The sequence below is a fragment of the Rattus norvegicus genome, chromosome 11, assembly GCF_036323735.1.
Source record: "Rattus norvegicus strain BN/NHsdMcwi chromosome 11, GRCr8, whole genome shotgun sequence".
Lineage (NCBI taxonomy): Eukaryota > Metazoa > Chordata > Mammalia > Rodentia > Muridae > Rattus > Rattus norvegicus.
Window position 1 is genome coordinate 34272661 of NC_086029.1, and position 22428 is coordinate 34295088.

At 39.5% G+C, this 22428-nt stretch overlaps 1 long non-coding RNA gene across 1 annotated transcript; it reads left to right on the plus strand.

Annotated features, from left to right (window-relative positions):
- Window positions 1–14927: 14927 nt before the first annotated feature.
- Window positions 14928–20928, plus strand: LOC134480956 (uncharacterized). Its single transcript, XR_010056022.1, has 2 exons — window positions 14928–15562; window positions 19466–20928. It is a non-coding gene; the product is annotated as an uncharacterized LOC134480956 (long non-coding RNA).
- The last annotated feature ends 1500 nt before the right edge of the window (window positions 20929–22428 follow it).

Here is a 22428-nt window from a genome sequence, read left to right on the forward strand (position 1 = left end):
TTATACAAATTTGCAATCCCATCAGCAATGAAGGAGTGTTCCCTTTGCTCTACATCATCACTAGCATGTTCTGTCACTTGGGTTTCTGATTTTAGCCATTCTGACTTGGGTAAGACAGAATCTATGAGTGGTTTGCTTTGGTTTACCCTGAACATTTCTTTAAGTGCTCTTCAGCCATTAGATATTCTGATGAGAATACTCTGATTAGCTTTCTATCCCATTTTTTCAATTGGGTTATTTGGTCCATTGTTTAATTTATTGAATTCTTAACATATTTTAGATATTAGTCCTCTATCTGACATAAGGTTGGTGGAAACCTTTTCTCATTTTGTACAGTGCCATTTTGTCCGACTGATGATGTCCTTAGCCTTGCAACAGTTTTCGGTTTCATAAGATCCCATTTAATGTTTACCTGATTGCCTGAGCTATTGGTGTTCTGTTCAAGAATTTACTTCCTGTGTGAATGTGTTCAGGGCAGGTCCTCGCTTTCTCTGTTATTAGATTTAGTGTGTTTGGTTTTTGTTGTTGTAAAAATATAAAAAATACTAAAAGTATGGTTGTCTTTTACCTCGCCAGGTCCAGCACCGCGGTGCCCCAAGACATCTGCTGGATATCTTGGCGGAAACACATCCCAACTCCACGGAGGCCCAGTGTCTCCAGCCGCCGCACACTTTGCTACACTCAAATCGTCACATAAAAGAACACACAACACAATAATATATGACCCAGTTGATAAGATATAATTGCACACTTAAACATACAAAGCCCGGTATCATCCATTCCTTGAGAACATTAATAACAACCTGTAAATACACAGAGTGAAATCTTTATGTCAGACTCCATCATCCTGCCACGGCTTCTCCCTCTCCCTCCCTGTCTCCTCCTTTCCATTCCAGTTTCCTCCTCTTCCTTCAAACTTCTCTCCCGCCCATCCTTCCTTCCCCTCCAATGACAGGCCTTCTTCTGTCCTGTACCTGCCCCTCACCTGTATTTTACAAATTCAGTGGGGAGAAGGTTCTGGTGAAGTCACCTGATTCCTGAGTATATGACTAGGCAGCTGTCCTTGGGGCAGTGAAATTAGCATCAAAATACAGATAACTCCAGGGCAAACCACAACAGGTTTTATATTGAGTTATTTAATCTATTTGGACTTGAAGGTTTTTTTTTTAAATGTGATGGGTATGTGTCTATTCATATTCTACATGCAGCCACTTAGTTAAAATGTCACCATATGTTGAATATGCTTTCTTTTTTCTTTCATTATTTCGGCTTTTTTTTTTTTTGCCAAATTCTAATGTCCACGATTGTGGGGATTATTCGTGGGGTTTAGATTCCATTACACTGATCAACCCGTCTTTTTTATGCCAATACCATGCAATTCTTACTACTATTACTGTGTAATATAATGTGAAATCTAAAATGATGTGAAACCTCCACAAGTTTTTTTATTATACAGGATTATTTTTAGGTATCCAGGGTTTTTCGTCTTTCCATAAGAAGACAAGAATTGCTCTTTCAACATCTGTGAAGAATTGTGCTGAACTTTTGATGAAAATTACATGAGCAGATCTTTTGATATTCTTATATATTCTTCAATTTCTTTCTTCAGAGACTAGAAGTTCTTGTCATATAAGTCTCTCCTTTGCTTGGTTAGAGTTATACCAAAGTATTTTATATTATTTGTGGCTATTGTAAAGGCTGTTGTTTTCCCTAATTTCTTTCTCATCCTGTCTAATGCTTGTATAAAGAAAGGCTATTGATATTTTTTGAGTTAATTTTGTAATCCACATTGCTGGATGTGTTCATTTGTGTTATTGTCTGGTAGGAGTTTTCTGGTTACTTATGTATACTCTCATATCACCTGTGAATAGCTGTACATTGACTTCTCTATGCTCTTTATCCTGTAGCTATCTATAACTTCAAATACTATAAGGAATAGATATGGAGAGAGTGGGCAGCCTTGTCCTGTCCTTGATTTTAGTGGAATTGCTTTGTTACTCTCCATTTAATTAGATGTTGTCTATTGGCTTGCTGTATATTGCTTTTATTATGTCTACGTATGCACCTTTTATTCCTGATATCTCCAAGACTTTTAACATGAAGCAGTGATGGGTTCTGTCAATGGATTTTTCAGCATCCAATGAGATGATCACATGGGTTGGTTTTACACCTTTTTGATATGGTGGATTATATAGATGGATTATCATATATTGAACCATCTCTGCAGTCTAGAATGAAGCCTACTTAATAACAGGGAATGAAGTTTTTGATGTATTCCTGGAATTGGTCTGTGAATATTTCACTATTTATTTATTATCATTATTCATAAGATAAATTAGTTTGAAATTCCCTTCTTTGTTGAGTCTTTGGGTAGTTTAGGTATCAGTGTGACCACGGCCTCATAGAATGAGTTTGACAGTGTTCTTTCAATTCTGGGAGAATTTTGCACTAAAACCATTTGATCTGGTCTTCCCATTGGGAGACTTTTAGTGACTGCTTTTATTTCTTTGGGGGATGTAAGGTTGTTTAAATAGTTTCCCTGATATTGATTAAACTCTGGTAAATTGTATCAATCTAGAAAATCATTTTCAGTTTTGTAGAGTATAGTCCTTTGAAGTAAGATGTAATGATTCTTTGAATTTCTTCAGTGTCTGTTGTTATGACTCCATTCTCATATCTGATTTTATTAATTTAGATACTTGGTCTTTTTCTCATACAGCTTTAAATATACTTTTTGTTCTATAGATTTAGTGTTTTGATTATAATGTGGCAGGATTTGCTTTTCTTTCTTCCTTCTTTTCATGCTTTCTTTCTTTTTTCTCCAATCTAATTGCTGTTCTAGCAGTTCTTTCATGTTTACAGACAATTTGGGAAATTTTCATCTGTGATTTTATTTAAAACATTTTCTAGGCCTTGGAGTTGGGAATTTCCTTCTTTTCTATTCCTATTATTCTTAGGTGATGTCTTTTCACAGTATCTCAGATTTCCTAGATGCTATGTGTTGGGTTTTTTTTTTTTGTAAATTTATTTATTTATTTATTTATTTATTTATTTATTTATTCCTTTTACATACTTAAATTAGCTCCCCCTCTCCTCCCAGTCCCCTCTCTCACAGCTCTTTCTCCCTGCCCCCCTCCTCTATCATGTCTTCTATGCCTGATATTCTCTTTTACAACTCTGGTACAGTCTTGGTGATGCATACATCTGTTGATTTTTTTTTCTATAAGTTTTGCATTTCCAGTTTTCCCTCTGTTTGTGTTTTCTTCATTGTTTCTGTTTCAATTTTAGCTCTTAAACAGTTTTATAGACTTTTCTCCTGTTTATATGTCCCTGCATTTCTTTATATGAGGACTTACTCATTTCCTCTTTAAAAGCCTCTCTCATCTTCATTCCCTGGGCATGCTCAGTGGCCCAAGCTCCATGTTGCTCCACTCCCTGCTCCATTGTCCTACCACCACTCTGCCAGCCTTCTCCAGGTTTGCTGCAACAGGCACATCCAGGTGAGATCATTTCCCACCTAATCAGCTTCTCAGGAGTACTTTGTGAGATGCCCAGATCCTCTGAAAACCAGCATCTAGGCCCAAGGCTGCTCACCCAAGGACTGTGGCACCAGGAACACCAAAGTTCAGTACAGATTTAAGGTAATTTTCTTGTGTTTTGGTTTTGTTAGCATAGCCAGGACTTGCTGTGGTTGGATAACTATGTTCTGGAAGTGCCACATTGCCCTGACTTTTGTTGAGTATGTTCTTGAACTGGCCTGAACCATCTAGCTGTCCATGGATGTTCCGGGTTTAGTAGATCTCCGAGAAGGTAATCTTAACCTAGTGTTCCCAGTGCTACAGACCTTGTGTGAGCAACCTTGGGCTAGACGATGGTTTTCAGAGTATCTGGGCACGTCCCAAAGTGCTTTTGAGTAGCTGATTGCGTGGGAAATGGTCTAACCTGGACGTTCCTGTTGCAGCAGGCCTGCTGAAGCCCAGCAGAACAGTGGCCGGACAACCCAGCTAATGACTTTTACAGGTAGCTTAACATGAATGGAAAACAGGGTTTTTTTTTAAATGCCCTATTTCCATTATCAGCTTTTATTTTTCAATCTTTATCCACAGCTAATTAACTTGACTGAAATGTGTAATGTACCGTATATAATACACATTCTATTAATAAATATATATTTTCTTACAAGTTCTCAGATATTTTTCTCTCAATTTGATGAGTAAATATAAAATCCTTAAATAATAAGTACTAAAATATATTCGTAATCATTTTGCATGAGTTAGCCTTTTCAACTTTTGTGGAAGGTGCAAGGCATCCCAAAGGAGCAATAGGCAATAATTTCTTTCTCTAAGGGAAGTCATATTTCTTAGTATCAATCACTGTTGAAATGACTATGTTCAAGTAAATCACTTTACATGCATACTGATTCAGGCAAATTCCAATTAACATCAGAAAATATTCATAAAAATATACATAAAAATAGGGACTTGTTGAGGAAAAGAAGGAGTTCGTTGCATCGAGGGGGAAAAGAAAATATGAGGGAGAATATGCTCAAAGTACATTACTCAGAAATGTGTCTGTATGCACTTTACACATAAAAGTTTGATTTTTTTCTTTCAGTTCCACTGCTTAACCATCAGGCATATGACTTGCTCGATGTATTGACATTGTTGGTTATTGGAAGAATGTTCCTTTCATTCCAAAAATGCATGATTTCCCACACATACTAAATAATCACTCAATGCATGTCAGGTTGAAATATCAGGTTACTAAATTTAACTTTTTACCTATTAGCTACAAAACACCTTGCGGTTCTTTTTAATCCCTTCAAGATTGAATAGCCTGATATTCATGATAGTGTCATTAAATTGTAAATTTTACCAAAATAACCTGCTATTTAACAAGATCATTATTTTCTGGATCCAGAAACCCATTTGTTTATGAAGAAAGTGAGGATATTTTCCCCTCAATTCTCACTTACAGAGAAATGGAAGTCAAGAAGATAAGAATTGTCCAAGGTTACAAACCTGAATTATTTTGTATTTAATAATGTTTCTTGAGATTTTTGTTTAGATTAATATAAAACCTTTCGTACAAGCTAGGAATTATTACTTCATGTGTTATTGAGAGAGGCAAAAATTATAATTGAAAATGTTTTTTAACTCAGACAACCTTGATTCTATTTGACATTTTAACTGTCCTATCTTTATCCCATGTAATGAATGGATTAGGTAATTACTTTACCCTGGAGATTTTGTTACATGGCCTGATATTAAAATTTGGGGAAACCAATTTGGCTGGTAAATTAGAAAAAGAAGTTAGGTGAAATAGCCTAAGGAAAATGAAAAATGGGATTCCTTTTATGTTAAGACACAGGTTACAAAATTAAACATTGTTGAGTTTTAAGAATGATGTCATTCATATTATACACCTAACTACTTTCTATACTGACTCATTGTAGGGTGTCCTATTTTCCTATATTATTACTTGATATGGCATATCCCTTCCTATAATATTATTAATAAAGGGGATGGATTTAAGAGTTCATGTCAATTATTATTTTATAGTACCCTATTTCTTTAGAGTGGAGATAAAATGAAGTGTACATGCTAAATACTTTCCTCTGTGTGAATACATTCTATAGAAATAGAGGTGTCCACTTGTCTTGACACTATGTATACAAGAATGTTTCAAACAACAATATGCATTTGACAGGGGTTGAGTAACCCATGAAGAATTCCCTAATCAGTGGAAATGAAAAGAAATTAAGATCACTTTGTCATGCTTTATATCTGCCACTGAATATGAGTGACTATGCTTGTCCCCAACTTGAAATAACTTTTATATTTTTGTGTTTCAATGATGAAAGAAGAGAACCAAATCACAAGTTGTCCTCTGACCTCCACAGTTAACCCAGGCATGTGTATAGATACAATATCATAAGTGTATACACACAATAATAATTATAATAATAACTTAAAATGTTTCAATATTCTAACTGAAATCAGAATCTAATAATAGACATTCTGTTCTTTGAAAGTATGATATTTTAGGATTAAGCAGCTACCTTTAGTCTTTAAAAATGTCTAATACTTGAATTTTTGTTACTTCTTATGAAAAAAGAAATGAACCTACATAATGAAATTAAAGTATAACTGTGTGACTGTGTGAGAGATTGGTTTTAGAACAGTAAGCAAGGGCATGAAACAAAAATTTGTTATTTTTCAAATATATTGAAGTTAAAATAAAAAAGTCTTTCATTTTTTACCTGACTGAAATTTGTAATGGAATGTCTGTAATGAAAATTCTTCTTATAATCATTTATTATATTTGGCATTTTTCCATAAAAGGTATGACAGGCTAAGCAATATTATTCAATGATAATAGTTATTGTCCTAATAGCCCTCATACCTATTTTACAAAAAAAGTTTTCTAAGTTTTATCTGTCTTTAGGACAAATTTTGAAATATAATGTTATTTACAACAGTTCAGAAAATGTTGAGTGCACATTTACATCCTAAATTCATAAAAATCAAAGATTTTCATTTAAAATGAATTCTGATTTACATTCACACAGAGTGCATTTGATAAAATTACCCCCTATGTGATAACGCATAAGATAACTGAGTTAACGAAAAGTATACACAAACCCTGTCTAAAGGCACAAATATCCAGACTTGTCTAAAGTCCATGTAAAACTTAATTCAAAGTATTGAATATTTAGGCATCAGTAAAGAACAGCTGGCCTAATTAATTTATAAAGGTGATTACTCTTTAAATATTTACTGTTTGCTTAAGATATTGATTGTTCAGAACACATTTATGAATTAAAATTATTTCTAAAATATGGACTTCTGGGAAGTAAGCCAAGGTCATGAGTTTGATGCAAACCAAGTAGGCTAATAATAAGAAGTCTTATATTACCTGAACTGAATTATTCAGCTGTAATCAATAGTGTCTAACTTTTTAAAGTTCATCAAACATCTACAATATTCTATTATGTTCAAAATTCTTCTTCCAGAAGAATTGCTATGTATTTTCATGATCTGGTAATAGCACTGATCATTGTTGAATTACATGCTTGGATAATATTGACAACTGGCTAGCTGTGAAAGAGAAGACAGTTTTGAAGTCTTCATAAAGTAAGGAAATATACATATACATTTTACATATTTATTGCTTTTGTTATGTTATATTGATAGTTACTAAATGCATTTGCTTTTCCTTTTCTCCCCATGATATATCCTCAGTTGGTCTAGAATTCATTTTGTCATTGAGGATAGCAATCTTTGAATACTGGGATATAATCAAGATTAGGATCACCAAAACATGGATCATTTGATTCACGTATCAATTGCTGTTGGGTCTTGATAATTTATCAACATCTTAGAAAATTATAGATTTCTACACATTTAAAGGAATGAGCTATACTTATTGACAAGATGGAATTGTTGTAGGACACAGGACTACTTTATAGAATTTTCTGCTTCACTAAAATGTTTCAATAAAATAATGCAAATAATTTCTAATGCAAATGATAAAGATGTTTTTAAAACTCAGGTTAACTTGTATGCAATCATCTGATAAGAAAGTGTAATTTGGGTTTTACCGGGAGTCCCACACCCCTGGATCCGGGCCACAGCAGCTCTCTGCTCCCAGACCCCGTGGGAGAGAGACCTCACCGCCTGGTCAGGTGGGCACTCCTGAGGCTGCAGAGCGGAAGAGACCACCAACACTGCCCACCCCTGCTCACATCCCTGGCTCAAGAGGAAACTGTATAAGGCCTCTGAGTTCCCGTGGGGGAGGGCCCAGGAGCAGCAAGACCCCTGTGCCTGAGACACCGCCAGAATGTGAAGGAACAGATCTGATAAACAGTTCTCTGCACCCAAATCCCGTGGGAGGGAGAGCTAAAGCTTCAGAGAGGCAGACACGCCTGGAAAACCAGAAGAGACTGCACTCTGCAGACATTACTGATTCGGAGGAAAACACCAAACACCATCTGGAACCCTGGTGCACTGAAGCTCCCTGAAACGGCGGCGCAGATCTTCCTGGTTGATGCCGCCACAGAGAGCTCCTGGGCAGCACCCCGTGAGCAAACTTAAGCCTCGGGACCACAGGTAAGACCAACTTTTCTCCTGGAAGTGACCTGCCTGGTGAACTCAAGACACAGGCACACAGGAACAGCTAAAGACCTGTAGAGAGGAAAAACTACACGCCCAAAAGCAGAACACTCTGTCCCCATAACAGGCTGAAAGAAAACAGGAAAACAGGTCTACAGCCCTCCTAACACACAGGCTTATAGGACAGACTAACCACTGTCAGAAATAGCAGAACAAAGTAACACTAGAGATAATCTGATGGCAAGGGGCAAGCGCAGGAACCCAAGCAACTGAAACCAAGACTACATGGAACCATCGGAGCCCAATTCTCCCATCAAAACAAACATGGAATATCCAAACACACCAGAAAAGCAAGATCTAGTTTCAAAATCATATTTGATCATGATGCTGCAGGACTTCAAGAAAGACGTGAAGAACTCCCTTAGAGAAACACAGGAAAACATTAATAAACAAGTAGAAGCCTACAGAGAGGAATCGCAAAAATGCCTGAAAGAATTCCAGGAAAACAAAATCAAACAGTTGAAGGAATTAAAAATGGAAATAGAAACAATCAAGAAAGAACACATGGAAACAACCCTGGATAGAGAAAACCAAAAGAAGAGACAAGGAGCTATAGATACAAGCTTCACCAACAGAATACAAGAGATGGAAGAGAGAATCTCAGGAGCAGAAGATTCCATAGAAATCATTGACTCAACTGTCAAAGAAAATGTAAAGCAGAAAAAGCTACTGGTCCAAAACATACAGGAAATCCAGGTCTCAGTGAGAAGATCAAAGCACAGGATAATAGGTATAGAAGAGAGTGAAGACTCCCAGCTCAAAGGACCAGTAAATATCTTCAACAAAATCATAGAAGAAAATTTCCCTAACCTAAAAAAAGAGATACCCATAGGCATACAAGAAGCCTACAGAACTCCAAATAGATTGGACCAGAAAAGAAACACCTCCCGTCACATAATAGTCAAAACACCAAACGCACAAAATAAAGAAAGAATATTAAAAGCAGTAAGGGAAAAAGGTCAAGTAACATATAAAGGCAGACCTATCAGAATCACACCAGACTTTTCGCCAGAAACTATGAGGCCAGAAGATCCTGGACTGATGTCATACAGACCCTAAGAGAACACAAATGCCAGCCCAGGTTACTATATCCTGCAAAACTCTCAATTAACATACATGGAAACCAAGATATTCCATGAAAAAACCAAATTTACACAATATCTTTCTACAAATCCAGCACTACAAAGGATAATAAATGGTAAAGCCCAACATAAGGAGGCAAGCTATACCCTAGAAGAAGCAAGAAACTAATCGCCTTGGCAACAAAAGAAAGAGAAGAAAAGCACACAAACATAACTTCACATCCAAATATGAATATAACAGGAAGCAATAATCACTATTCCTTGATATCTCTCAACATCAATGGCCTCAACTCCCCAATAAAAAGAAATAGATTAACAAACTGGATATGCAACCAGGACCCTGCATTCTGCTGCCTACAGGAAACACACCTCAGAGACAAAGACAGACACTACCTCAGAGTGAAAGGCTGGAAAACAACTTTCCAAGCAAATGGTCAGAAGAAGCAAGCTGGAGTAGCCATTCTAATATCAGATAAAATCAATTTTCAAATAAAAGTCATCAAAAAAGATAAGGAAGGACACTTCATATTCATCAAAGGAAACATCCACCAAGATGAACTCTCAATCCTAAATATCTATGCCCCAAATACAAGGGCACCTACATATATGTAAAAGAAACCTTACGAAAGCTCAAAACACACATTGCACCTCACACAATAATAGTAGGAGATTTCAACACCCTAGTCTCATCAATGGACAGATCATGGAAACAAAAATTAAACAGAGATGTAGACAGACTAAGAGAAGTCATGAGCCAAATGGAATTAACAGATATTTATAGAACATTCTATCCTAAAGCAAAAGGATATACCTTCTTCTCAGCTCCTCATGGTACTTTCTCCAAAATTGACGATATAATTGGTCAAAAAAAGGGACTCAACAGGTACAGAAAGTAGAAATAATCCCATGGGTGCTATCAGACCACCATGGCCTAATGCTGGTCTTCAATAACAATAAGGGAAGAATGCCCACATATACGTGGAAATTGAACAATGCTCTACTCAATGATAACCTGGTCAAGGAAGAAATAAAGAAAGAAATTAAAAACTTTTTAGAATTTAATGAAAATGAAGATACAACATACCCAAACTTATGGGACACAATGAAAGCTGTGCTAAGAGGAAAACTCATAGCGCTGAGTGCCTGCAGAAAGAAACAGGAAAGAGCATATGTCAACAGCTTGACACCACACCTAAAAGCTCTCGAAGAAAAAGAAGCAAATACACCCAGGAGGAGTAGAAGGCAGGAAATAATCAAACTCAGAGCTGAAATCAACCAAGAAACAAAAAGGACCATAGAAAGAATCAACAGAACCAAAAGTTGGTTCTTTGAGAAAATCAACAAGATAGATAAACCCTTAGTCAGACTAACGAGAGGACACAGAGAGTGCATCCAAATTAACAATCAGAAATGAAAAGGGAGACATAACTACAGATTCAGAGGAAATTCAAAAAATCATCAGATCTTACTATAAAAGCCTATATTCAACAAAACTTGAAAATCTGCAGGAAATGGACAATTTCCTAGACAGATACTAGGTACCGAAGTTAAATCAGGAACAGATAAACCAGTTAAACAACCCCATAACTCCTAAGGAAATCGAAACAGTCATTAAAAGTCTCCCAACCAAAAAGAGCCCGGGTCCAGACAGGTTTAGTGCAGAATTCTATCATACCTTCATAAAGAACTCATACCAATATTATCCAAACTATTCCACAAAATTGAAACAGATGGAGCACTACCGAATTCCTTCTATGAAGCCACAATTACTCTTATACCTAAACCACACAAAGACCCAACAAAGAAAGAGAACTTCAGACCAATTTCCCTTATGAATATCGACGCAAAAATACTCAATAAAATTCTGGCAAAATGAATCCAATAGCACATCAAAATAATCATCCACCATGATCAAGTAGGCTTCATCCCAGGCATGCAGGGATGGTTTAATATACGGAAATCCATCAACGTGATCCATTATATAAACAAACTGAAAGAACAAAAACACATGATCATTTCATTAGACGCTGAGAAAGCATTTGACAAAATTCAACACCCCTTCATGATAAAAGTCCTGGAAAGAATGGAAAGAATTCAAGGCCCATACCTAAACATAGTAAAAGCCATATACAGCAAACCAGTTGATAACATTAAAGTGAATGGAGAGAAACTTGGAGCAATCCCACTAAAATCAGGGACTAGAAAAGGCTGCCCACTCTCTCCCTACTTATTCAATATAGTTCTTGAAGTTCTAGCCAGAGCAATCAGACAACAAAAGGAGGTCAAGGGGATACAGATCAGAAAAGAAGTAGTCAAAATATCACTATTTGCAGATGATATGATAGTATATTTAAGTGATCCCAAAAGTTCCACCAGAGAACTACTAAAGCTGATAAACAACTTCAGCAAAGTGGCTGGGTATAAAATTAACTCAAATAAATCAGTAGCCTTCCTCTACACAAAAGAGAAAGAAGCCGAGAAAGAAGTTAGGGAAATGACTCCCTTCATAATAGACCCAAATAACATAAAGTACCTCGATGTGACTTTAACCAAGCAAGTAAAATATTTGTACAATAAGAACTTCAAGACACTGAAAAAAGAAATTGAAGAAGACCTCAGAATTGGAAAGATCTCCCATGCTCATTGATTGGCAGGATTAATATAGTAAAAATGGCCATTTTACCAAAAGCGATCTACAGATTCAATGCAATCCCCATCAAAATACCAATCCAATTCTTCAAAGAGTTAGACAGAACTATTTACAAATTCATCTGGAATAACAAAAAACCCAGGATAGCTAAAACTATGCTCAACAATAAAAGGACTTCAGGGGGAATCACTATCCCTGAACTCAAGCAGTATTCCAGAGCAATACTGATAAAAACTGCATGGTATTGGTACAGAGACAGACAGATAGACCAATGGAATAGAATTGAAGACCCAGAAATGAACCCACACACCTATGGTCACTTGATTTTTGACAAAGGAGCCAAAACCATCCAATGGAAAAAAGATAGCATTTTCAGCAAATGGTGCTGGTTCAAAAGTAGGTCAACATGTAGAAGAATGCAGATTCATCCAGGCTTATCAAAAGCTGTACAAAGCTTAAGTCCAAGTGGATCAAGGACCTCCAGATAAAACCAGACACACTCAAACTAATAGAAGAAAAACTAGGGAAGCATCTGGAACACATGGGCACTGGAAAAAATTTCCTGAACAAAATACCAATGGCTTATGCTCTAAGGTCAAGAATCGACAAATGGGATCTCATAAAACTTCAAAGCTTCTGTAAGGCAAAGGACACTGTGGTTAGGACATAACGGCAACCAACAGATTGGGGAAAAGATCTTTACCAATCCTACAGCAGACAGATGCCTTATATCCAATATATACAAAGAACTCAAGTAGTTAGACCGCAGGGAGACAAATAACCCTATTAAAAATGGGGTTCAGAGCTAAACAAACAATTCAAGGCTGAGTAATGCCGAATGGCTGAGAAACACCTAAAGAAATGTTCCACATCTTTAGTCATAAGGGAAATACAAATCAAAACAACCCTGAGATTTCACCTCACACCAGTGAGAATGGCTAAGATAAAAAACTCAGGTGACAGCAAATGCTGGCTAGGATGCAGAGAAAGGAACACTCCTCCATTGTTGGTGGGGTTGCAGACTGGTACAACCATTCTGGAAATCAGTCTGGAGGTTTCTCAGAAAATTGGACATTGAACTGCCTGAGGATCCAGCTATACCTCTCTTGGGCATATACCCAAAAGATGCCCCAACATATAAAAAAGACACTTGCTCCACTATGTTCATTGCAGCCTTATTTATAATAGCCAGAAACTGGAAAGAACCCAGATGCCCTTCAACAGAGGAATGGATACAGAAAATGTGGTACATCTACACAATGGAATATTACTCAGCTATCAAAAACAATGACTTTATGAAATTCGTAGGCAAATGGTTGGAATTGGAAAATATCATCCTGAGTGAGCTAACCCAATCACAGAAAGACATACATGGTATGCACTCATTGATAAGTGGCTATTAGCCCAAATGCTTGAATTACCCTAGATGCCTAGAACAAATGAAACTCAAGACGGATGATCAAAATGTGAATGCTTCACTCCTTCTTTGAAAGGGTAACAAGAATACCCCTCGCAGGGAAGAGAGAGGCAAAGATTAAAACAGAGACTGAAGGAACACCCATTCAGAGCCTGCCCCACATGTGGTCCATACATATACAGCCACCCAATTAGACAAGATGGATGAAGCAAAGAAGTGCAGACCAACAGGAGCAGGATGTAGATCGCTCCTGAGAGACACAGCCAGAATACAGCAAATACAGAGGCGAATGCCAGCAGCAAACCACTGAACTGAGAATAGGACCCCCGTTGAAGGAATCAGAGAAAGAACTGGAAGAGCTTGAAGGGGCTCGATACCCCATATGTACAACAATGTCAAGCAACCAGAGCTTCCAGGGACTAAGCCACTACCTAAAGACTATACATGGACTGACCCTGGACTCTGACCTCAAAGGTAGCAATGAATATCCTAGTAAGAGCACCAGTGGAAGGGGAAGCCCTGGGTCCTGCTAAGACTGAACCCCCAGTGAACTAGACTGTTGGGGGGAGGGCGGCAATGGGGGGCGGTTGGGGAGGGGAACACCCATAAGGAAGGGGAGGGGGAAGGGGATGTTTGCCCGGAAACCGGGAAAGGGAATAACACTCGAAATGTATATAAGAAATACTCAAGTTAATTAAAAAAAAAAAGTGTAATTTGCTCATATTACTGCCAAATCTTTAATGCAAAATACCACTTCTGTTTTGTATGTTGTGTAAATTTTATTTGTTTATCCAAAACACTGATGCTTTTATTCCATAAAAAGATAAAAATATATTTTTTACAAATTTTCTTGAGTTTGAATTTAAAATAAAATATATTACTTCATAAAAATTAAAGAAAATATTATTTATTGAAGCACTAAGTGTACCTGGTAATGGTTAAAACTCTTCCTACAGGAATCCATAACATATGAACATATTAAAAATGTTATTGACAATACATTTATGATTTCACATACATGTCTCAATTCATTCTTTTTCACTTTCATGAAACTATTTATTAAACCTCTTCAATTTGCCAAGAAAATCTGTTTGGGCTCAGGAAAGTGAATAAGAATGTGTTATTGTATAGCTTTAGAATACAGCAGAAGAATTACAGACTGAATAGAAACAAAGTCAGATGTCCACAAATCAGACAAAAATCATCAAACATGACGCTATATTAACGAGCAGCGGGAAGGCATCTGAAGATATCATGTTGAGTGAACGACTCTGTGAGTGACTAATATTTTTCAACACACACTCTTTCCTTTATATCCTTCTGACAAGCTGCCTCATAGTGCAACTACCTTTGTTCTTTAGGTACTCATACAATTCATAATGCATCTTATATTTTGCATAGCTGAGAAATTCTATTTTTTGTGTCTTGTTTTCAGAGTTCTTTCCCACAGTCTTAAGGGCTGTCTTGAAGATCACAGCAATTATAATTTTACTTGCAGACACTATACAAACCCTTACCTCCTGAATTCCTCCTATTTCTATTTCTAATTATCATGGAGTACTTAACTTTGGCAGGGAGAACATTCCCAGATAACCTTGGCAGGGGGGATATTTCCTAAAGGAGGAGCCTAAAGTAAATTTTCCCAGAAAGGGAATTGTACAAGCCCAAGGCCCTCAACTATAGAAGTAAAAAATAAGTTTTTAGATATGTGGGACAAGCTGACCCATCATTTAGACGAAACAGACCAGAAAAGAAAACAAAATGCAGAAACTAGACTAAAATATGGGCATTGCTCCATGGGCCACCTGGCGGGGAAAAAGAAACAGTCCCTGACCCCCCGGGAAGCCCTGACCACCATGTACTTTTTGCTAACTCAACTGTTATGATTATAGCCAAAATAGGTAACATACACGTATGCCTCATTTACTCCACCAATCACATCCCTGTAACCATGCATCTGCTTCTGTAAGCCTGCTTCTGCTCCCCAATGCCCTATAAAAACCCGTCCCTGGTTCTGCTAGGCGCGCCAGTCTTTCAAATTGACTGGGACGCCCACAGATATCTGTGTATCCTGATCAATAAAAATCCTCTTGCAGATTGCAGCCTGTGGACTCGGACTGGTCATTGGGGCTTGAGGATCTCCCTCCTGAGGGAAGATTCTCTCTGAGAGTCTTACATATGGGGGCTCGTCCGGGATCGGAGATCCTCTGCCTAGAGACCACCGACCACCCACCGGGAGGTAAGCTGGCCAGTGTTTGTCTTGTCCTGTCTTGTCTTGCTTTGTGACTTGTTCTGTAAATGCTTAGTTACTTGGCTTGGGTCTATACCGTTTGTATTTGGGCGGGCCAGAGAAGGAGCTGACGAGCTCGGACTTCTCCCCCGCAGCCCTGGAAGACGTTCCAAGGGTGTTTAGAGCCCGGTTTTTCGGGGCTCAGCCTGTATTGGAAGGATACGTGGTTTTGGGTTGGAGGAGAGAGGAGAGAGCTGGATCCACTGAAGGATCCAGACCCTCGTCACCTCTGTCTGAATTTTTGGTTTCAGTTTGACACCGAAGCCGCGCGGTGCGTCTGTCTGTCTGACTGTTGAAATTGTTTGTCTTCTTTGTGTCCTAATTTTCTTTGAACATCTGTGGAAATTGGTTATAGGATGCTTTGTCTTGGTTTTGTTTGTCTGGTTTGTTTTCTGTGGTATTGTCGAGTGTCTTTTTGGCTTTTGTTTCGTTTTTGGACTTTGGACAGACGACTGTGTTTAAAATCTTGGACTGACGACTGTGTTTGAAATCATGAAACTGTTTGCTTTGTTTGTCAAGGAGTTTTACTTGATCCTCTTGGTGCTTAACTTGGAAATAATTTGCTTGAGAAAAATTGTTTTCTGCTAGGGAGTTTTATCTTTCTCTCTTAGCCTCCTCCCCAAGGAGAGATGCCCCTCCCTTTGCTCCCCTTGTCCATTCTAGCTGCTGTTAACAGTTGTGTATGAAGAACTCCAGGTTAGTGAGTGACCCTGTCTAAAGCAGGTATTAACAAGAGCCTGAAAGCTTTACCTTAGATCCTGAAGAAAAATTCTCCCTGTTGCTTAAACATTCACAGCTTCTAAGGAAGGGACAGCACAGAGTAGGAAAATATAGGGGCTGAGGGTGACAAGCATGCAGGCCTGCTAGCAAGCTGCAGGCTGCGCGTGGGCAGTGGCGCAGCTCAGGCCAAGTCAGCGTAAGAGGAGTTTCAAGGTGATGAGGCTGGCCGGGGTTGACGCTTTGACAACAAAAAGATAGGTATAAAGTTAGTGGTTGTTTTATGAGACTTTTGGCCCTGAAAAAATAATAATTCCAGTTGCTGCTTTCAGTGGCCAGACCTTCAACACTTGCTCACAGAAGGAGAGTGTTCATTAAGAGAAGTTCTTTAAGGGAGCCTGCCTTATCTGCTGGCCCTATTCCAAGAGAGGAGTTGATCTCCAACATTAAGTAACCTTCCCTGTTAGTCATCATTGACATGGAGAGTGCCTTTGATCCTATCCCCTCAGGAGCCAGTTCCTGCCCCTGTGGTCAAAATGCCCCAGGTTGGGGGGCAGAGAAGCCCCTAAAATAGTTTCGAAAAGAATCTGCAACAAACTGTGAAGAACTTTGTTTTGCCAGTCAAAATTTAGAATTCAAGCTTTGGCTGTGGCCAAGGTCAGTATTAATGTTTTCTTTTCCATGGACCTTTAGCCCACTGAGACAGTTTGGTAAAGGGCTGCTACTGAGGTCCTGAAAGTCCCAGGTGAACTGGTTACAATTCTTTTGTCAGCCACTTGGCATCTAGCACCCAGGTCCTAACCATCTCTCCATCCTTTTGTTATTAGTTCTTAAGTCCAGAGAGATAGTCGGTAACAGATCAGCTCCCTCTCTGCTTGCCGTTCTGTTTCACAGACACAAAGCTTGTGCTTATTTTTACAACAGCCTTTTTGTCCCAAAAAGTCCTCCTGGTTTAGCTGTGTGACTAAATGCTATTTGTCCTCTTCAGTGGACCTCTATTCTCTAGATTCTCTTCTTGTTTTCTCACCATCCCACTTGAGATGCTTGTTAGTAACTATTATAGGTCTTCTTTACCACCGAGGAAAGACGAAATCCTACTAGAGGCCAGAAAATAAATGTTCCAGACATGGATGGAAGGCCCTCACTCCTGACTGTTGACTTGAATACCCCTGAATGTAGGGAGTGCTCCAGGTCTGCCGCCAGACTCCAAGGGTGGGTCTCTGAGGGGCTGGAAAATGCCCCACCAATCTGGCTAAGATAAGGAAAAGATATAAAGAGAGAAAGTTACAGAAATTTGAAGGGTTAAGCTAAGTTGCTGAGGGTTAGTGTAAGTTGCAGAGAAAGTAAAGTTGAAGTGTAGTTACATAAGTGGACAGCATCTAATAGCTGTAGAGGAAGATGCAGGAAGAGAAAGAGGAAAGAAGGTAAAAAGAGCAGGAAGCTAAGGAAGAAAAGAGACAAAAGGAAAAAGAAGCTAGAGAGCTAAAGAGAGATAAAAGACAGGAGAGGAATATATACTGGCCACAGTAGTTAGGGAACCTAGGAAGACAGTACCTGGCAACAGAAGAGAATTCCTAGCTAAAGATCAGTGTGCCTATCGCAAGGAAAAAGGACACTGGGTCAGGGACTGCCCCAGGAAGAACAAGAGGGGCCTCTCCAGCAGCCCGGAAGGCAAGTCTCTTGGTCCTAGAGTGCTGGCTATCCGCCAAGATAGAAGGGAAGCCTGCCCAGTTGTTTTGTGAATACGGGGGCCCAACACTCTGTGCTCCTACGCCCAAATGGGCTAGTGTCCAGCAAAAGACCTTGAGTACAGGGGACTACCGACAACAAATGATACTCATGGACTACCCGAAGAACAGTGGACCTTGGCGTGGGCCGGGTATCCCACTTGTTCCTTGTGATTCCAGACTGCCCCTACGAGTCTAAACCCTGCAACCCTGCTCCCGGACCCTGACCTAGACACCCCCCTTCATGACTGTCAGCAGGTGCTCACTAAAGCACAGGAGTGGCATAAAGATCGGACTGATCAGCCAACAGAGGGGGTAGATGCCATCTGGTTCATAGATGAGAACAGCTTCTTACAGAAGAAAAAAGATGGGCTGGGACAACAGTGGTAGATAGAAACAGAGTCATTTGGGCTCAGGCCCTACCAGAAGACACCACTACTCAGGGGGTAGAGCTCGCTCCCCTCACCAAAGCCCTTGAGCTGGGAAAGAGACTTAACATTTATGTGGACAACAGGTATGCCTTTGCTACAGCCCATCAGCAGAGGGGCCTGCTGACATCTGAGGGCAAGAAGAAAAAAAGAGATTCTGGCTATGTTAAGGGCCCTCCATGACCCAGCCAGGCCGAGGAAGAGACTCTGGTACACCTCAACGAGAAAGAAGATCCTGCTACAAAAATAGGCAGAGGCCATGATAAAACAAATGCATCAATAGACTCACTTAGGGGTAAGCAAACTCATCCAGACATTTTCAAAAACTAAATATTATGTCACAGGTCTCAAGTATCTCATGGAACAGATAGTGCACTGATGTATACCATGCCAAAAGGTAACTGTTTTCAGGAAAGTTGACTGTGGTAGGAGGCTCCGTGGGGAACGGCCTGGATACTACTGAGAAGTGGACTTCACAGAGATAAAACCAGGAAAATATGGTTATAAATGTCTCCTAGTGTTTATAGATATCTTTTCAGGAATAGGTAGAAGCTTTCCCCACCAAGCAAGAGACGGCCTCAATAGTCATCAAGAAGATACTAGAAGAAATCTTCCACAGGTCTGGAGTGCCCAAGGTAATCTGGTCAGACAACAGCCCTACTTTCGTTGCCAAGGTAAGCCAGGGTGTGGCCAAGTATTTAGAGGTTGATTGAAAATTACGTTGTATTTACAGACCTCAAAGTTCAGGACAGGTAGAATAAATAAATAAGACTCTAAAAGAGACCCTGACCAAATTAACCATGGAGACTGGCACAGACTGGGTGACACTCCTTCCCTCTTGCTCTCTTCAGAGCAAGAAATATTCCTTCCAGATTCAGCTTTACCCCCTTTGAGATCTTATATGGGGTTTCAGCTCCCCTGACTATATTAGATGATGTTACTGAACCAACATGTCATAGTAATAATGATTTATATGCCAGGCTAAAAGACCTACAGGTGATACAGAAAGAAATCTGCTCACAGCTGACAGCAACCTATGCCCCGGAGACCCCTGAGACATGTCATCAGTTCCAGGTCGGAGACTACAGCTACACTGAGCCCAGACACTCGAGCCTCGCTGGAAAGGACCGTACCTGGTGCTGCTGACCACCCTGACAGCCATCAAGTCTCAGCCCTCACCAGCAGCGTACTAGCTGTTGGGGCTGAGAGCTGGGACCTAGAGGGACACTCAGATCTTCAAAAAGCTCCCTAGACTTAAGTGATTGAGAGGTTGCTATAATGCTCACTTGAGGAGTGTGTTTTAGAAACAAGAATTTCATGTTTGCCTGTTTGCCCTGGGTTCCCTCGGAATAGGTGTAAGGATAGGCTTGATTTTTATTACAAATGATGTAACATTACATATGTTAGTACTCCTAACACTTCTTGGGACTGTGCCTCAGGGATCACAATCTATATAAGTTTAGAAGTTCTAAAAGACCTTGGTATATAGGTTCAGATAGTGTCCAGATTAGAATCCTGATGCTAAAGACTTATAAGACACAAAAGAGAGTTGAGAATTATTTAAGGCTATCTAGGTGCTACAAGGGCAGCACAAGGACATCTGCTGTTGCCCTATAATGCAAGGCTTATAGAGAATTCAGAACTGCCATTGACTCAGATATGAAAAGAGTAAAAAAAAAGACTTTTTAGCTGACCTCCAAGAACACCTAACCTCCCTCTCAGAGGTAGTCCTTCAAAATAGGAAAAGATTAGACCTGATATTCCTTAAAGAAGGAGTCTGTGTGCTACACTAAAAGAAGAATGTTGTTTCTATGCAGATCAGACAGGAATAATAAGAGATATAGTCTTTCAGTCATTCAAACTTTTGTGCTGAGACAACAGTATCAGATGGTAAAACAACAAAAAACAGAGGTACCTTAACCAAGTTGAGTGGAAGATTCCACTCCAGGACAAAAAGAAAATGGGGGAATGAAAGACCCCCTCCCAGAAAGGGAATTGTACAAGCCCAAGGCCCTCAACTATAGAAGTAAAAAATAAGTTTTTAGATATGTGGGACAAGCTGACCCATCATTTAGACGAAACAGACCAGAAAAGAAAACAAAATGCAGAAACTAGACTAAAATATGGGCATTGCTCCATGGGCCACCTGGCGGGGAAAAAGAAACAGTCCCTGACCCCCCGGGAAGCCCTGACCACCATGTACTTTTTGCTAACTCAACTGTTATGATTATAGCCAAAATAGGTAACATACACGTATGCCTCATTTACTCCACCAATCACATCCCTGTAACCATGCATCTGCTTCTGTAAGCCTGCTTCTGCTCCCCAATGCCCTATAAAAACCCGTCCCTGGTTCTGCTAGGTGCGCCAGTCTTTCAAATTGACTGGGACGCCCACAGATATCTGTGTATCCTGATCAATAAAAATCCTCTTGCAGATTGCAGCCTGTGGACTCGGACTGGTCATTGGGGCTTGAGGATCTCCCTCCTGAGGGAAGATTCTCTCTGAGAGTCTTACAGTACATTATTATACAAACAAGCCTTACGCATAGCAACCATCAGTACACATAGAGGTTCATGTCTGCTAGATATACTCTAGGATGAGGATTTATGGCACGACATCCTTTCCAATTGACCATGCTGAACTTCATGTGTGTGTGTTCCTGTGTCTGTCTATTTGTGTAGATAAATACCAATGGTATACTTTAGGGGGACCTGTCTGCCTCATATAAAATTTTATATGTGAATTAATGGAGAAATATAAAATTGTAGCAGGAACTTCAGGGCTGACTCTATGTGAACACCGTGGGCCATGCAACTGTAAAAGCATCTTCTGAAGGAGGACGTAATTGAGGACTACCTGTGACACCAGCATTCCTACAGGAGGACCCAATTGAGGACTACTCAAGAGCTAATCAGAAACTGCTGTTAAGTTATGTCGAGATGCTTTACTGGCACCAATGGGGGCGCAGGTGGAGGGTATTAAGGAGCTTGAAGCAGTGATCAGTTGAGCTTGCTGCAGCATTTCTCACCTGCTTCTGGAATCTTTCATTGACTCTGTGTCAACTCATCCCCAACCACCAAGAGCAGGTAGGGTCGGGCAGAGAGCTGGGGCACAGGCAACATAAAGTAGATCAGTACAAATAAAGGCATTAATGGAAACAAAGTGTAGAGCACAGACTGAAGGAAAGACCATCCAGAAACAGCCTCACCTGGGGATCCATCCCATATTCAGACACCAAACCCAGAAACTACTATGGACACCAATAAGTGCTTAGTGAAAGGAGCCTGATATAGCTGTCTCCTAAGAGGATCTGCCAGAGCCTGACAAATACAAAGATGGATGCTCACAGCCAACCATCGGACTAATCATAAGAACCCCAATGGAGTAATTACAGTAAGCACTGAAGGAGCTGAAGTGGTTTGCAACCCCATAGGAAGAACAACAATATCAACCAACCAGATGCCCCTGAACTCCCAGGGACTTAACCACCAACCAAAGAGTACACATGGAGTGACCCATGACTCCAGCCACATATGTAGCAGAGGAAGGCCTTATCTGGCATCGACTGGAGGAGAGGCCTTGGTCTTGTGAAGGCTCAATGCCAGGTATTGGGGAATACCAGGATGAGGAGGAAGGAGTGTATGTGTGGGTGGGTAAACACACTCATAGTAGCAGGGGGAGCCGGTATGGGATAGGGAATTTCCAGAGGGGAAACTGGGAAAGGGATTTAACATATGAAATTTAAATAAATAAAATATCCAATTTAAAAACTATGACTTATGGGAAAATAAAAGAAATAAGAATTGAAAGAGTTGACAAGGATAATCCAAATATTTGTCCAGTTAAACATACATTATTATTGTTGAATATTTTGTTTGGAGAATTAAAGAGTTTTACTCTAATTCCTTTGTGAGATTTTTCATAAGAGTGCTTTATAAAG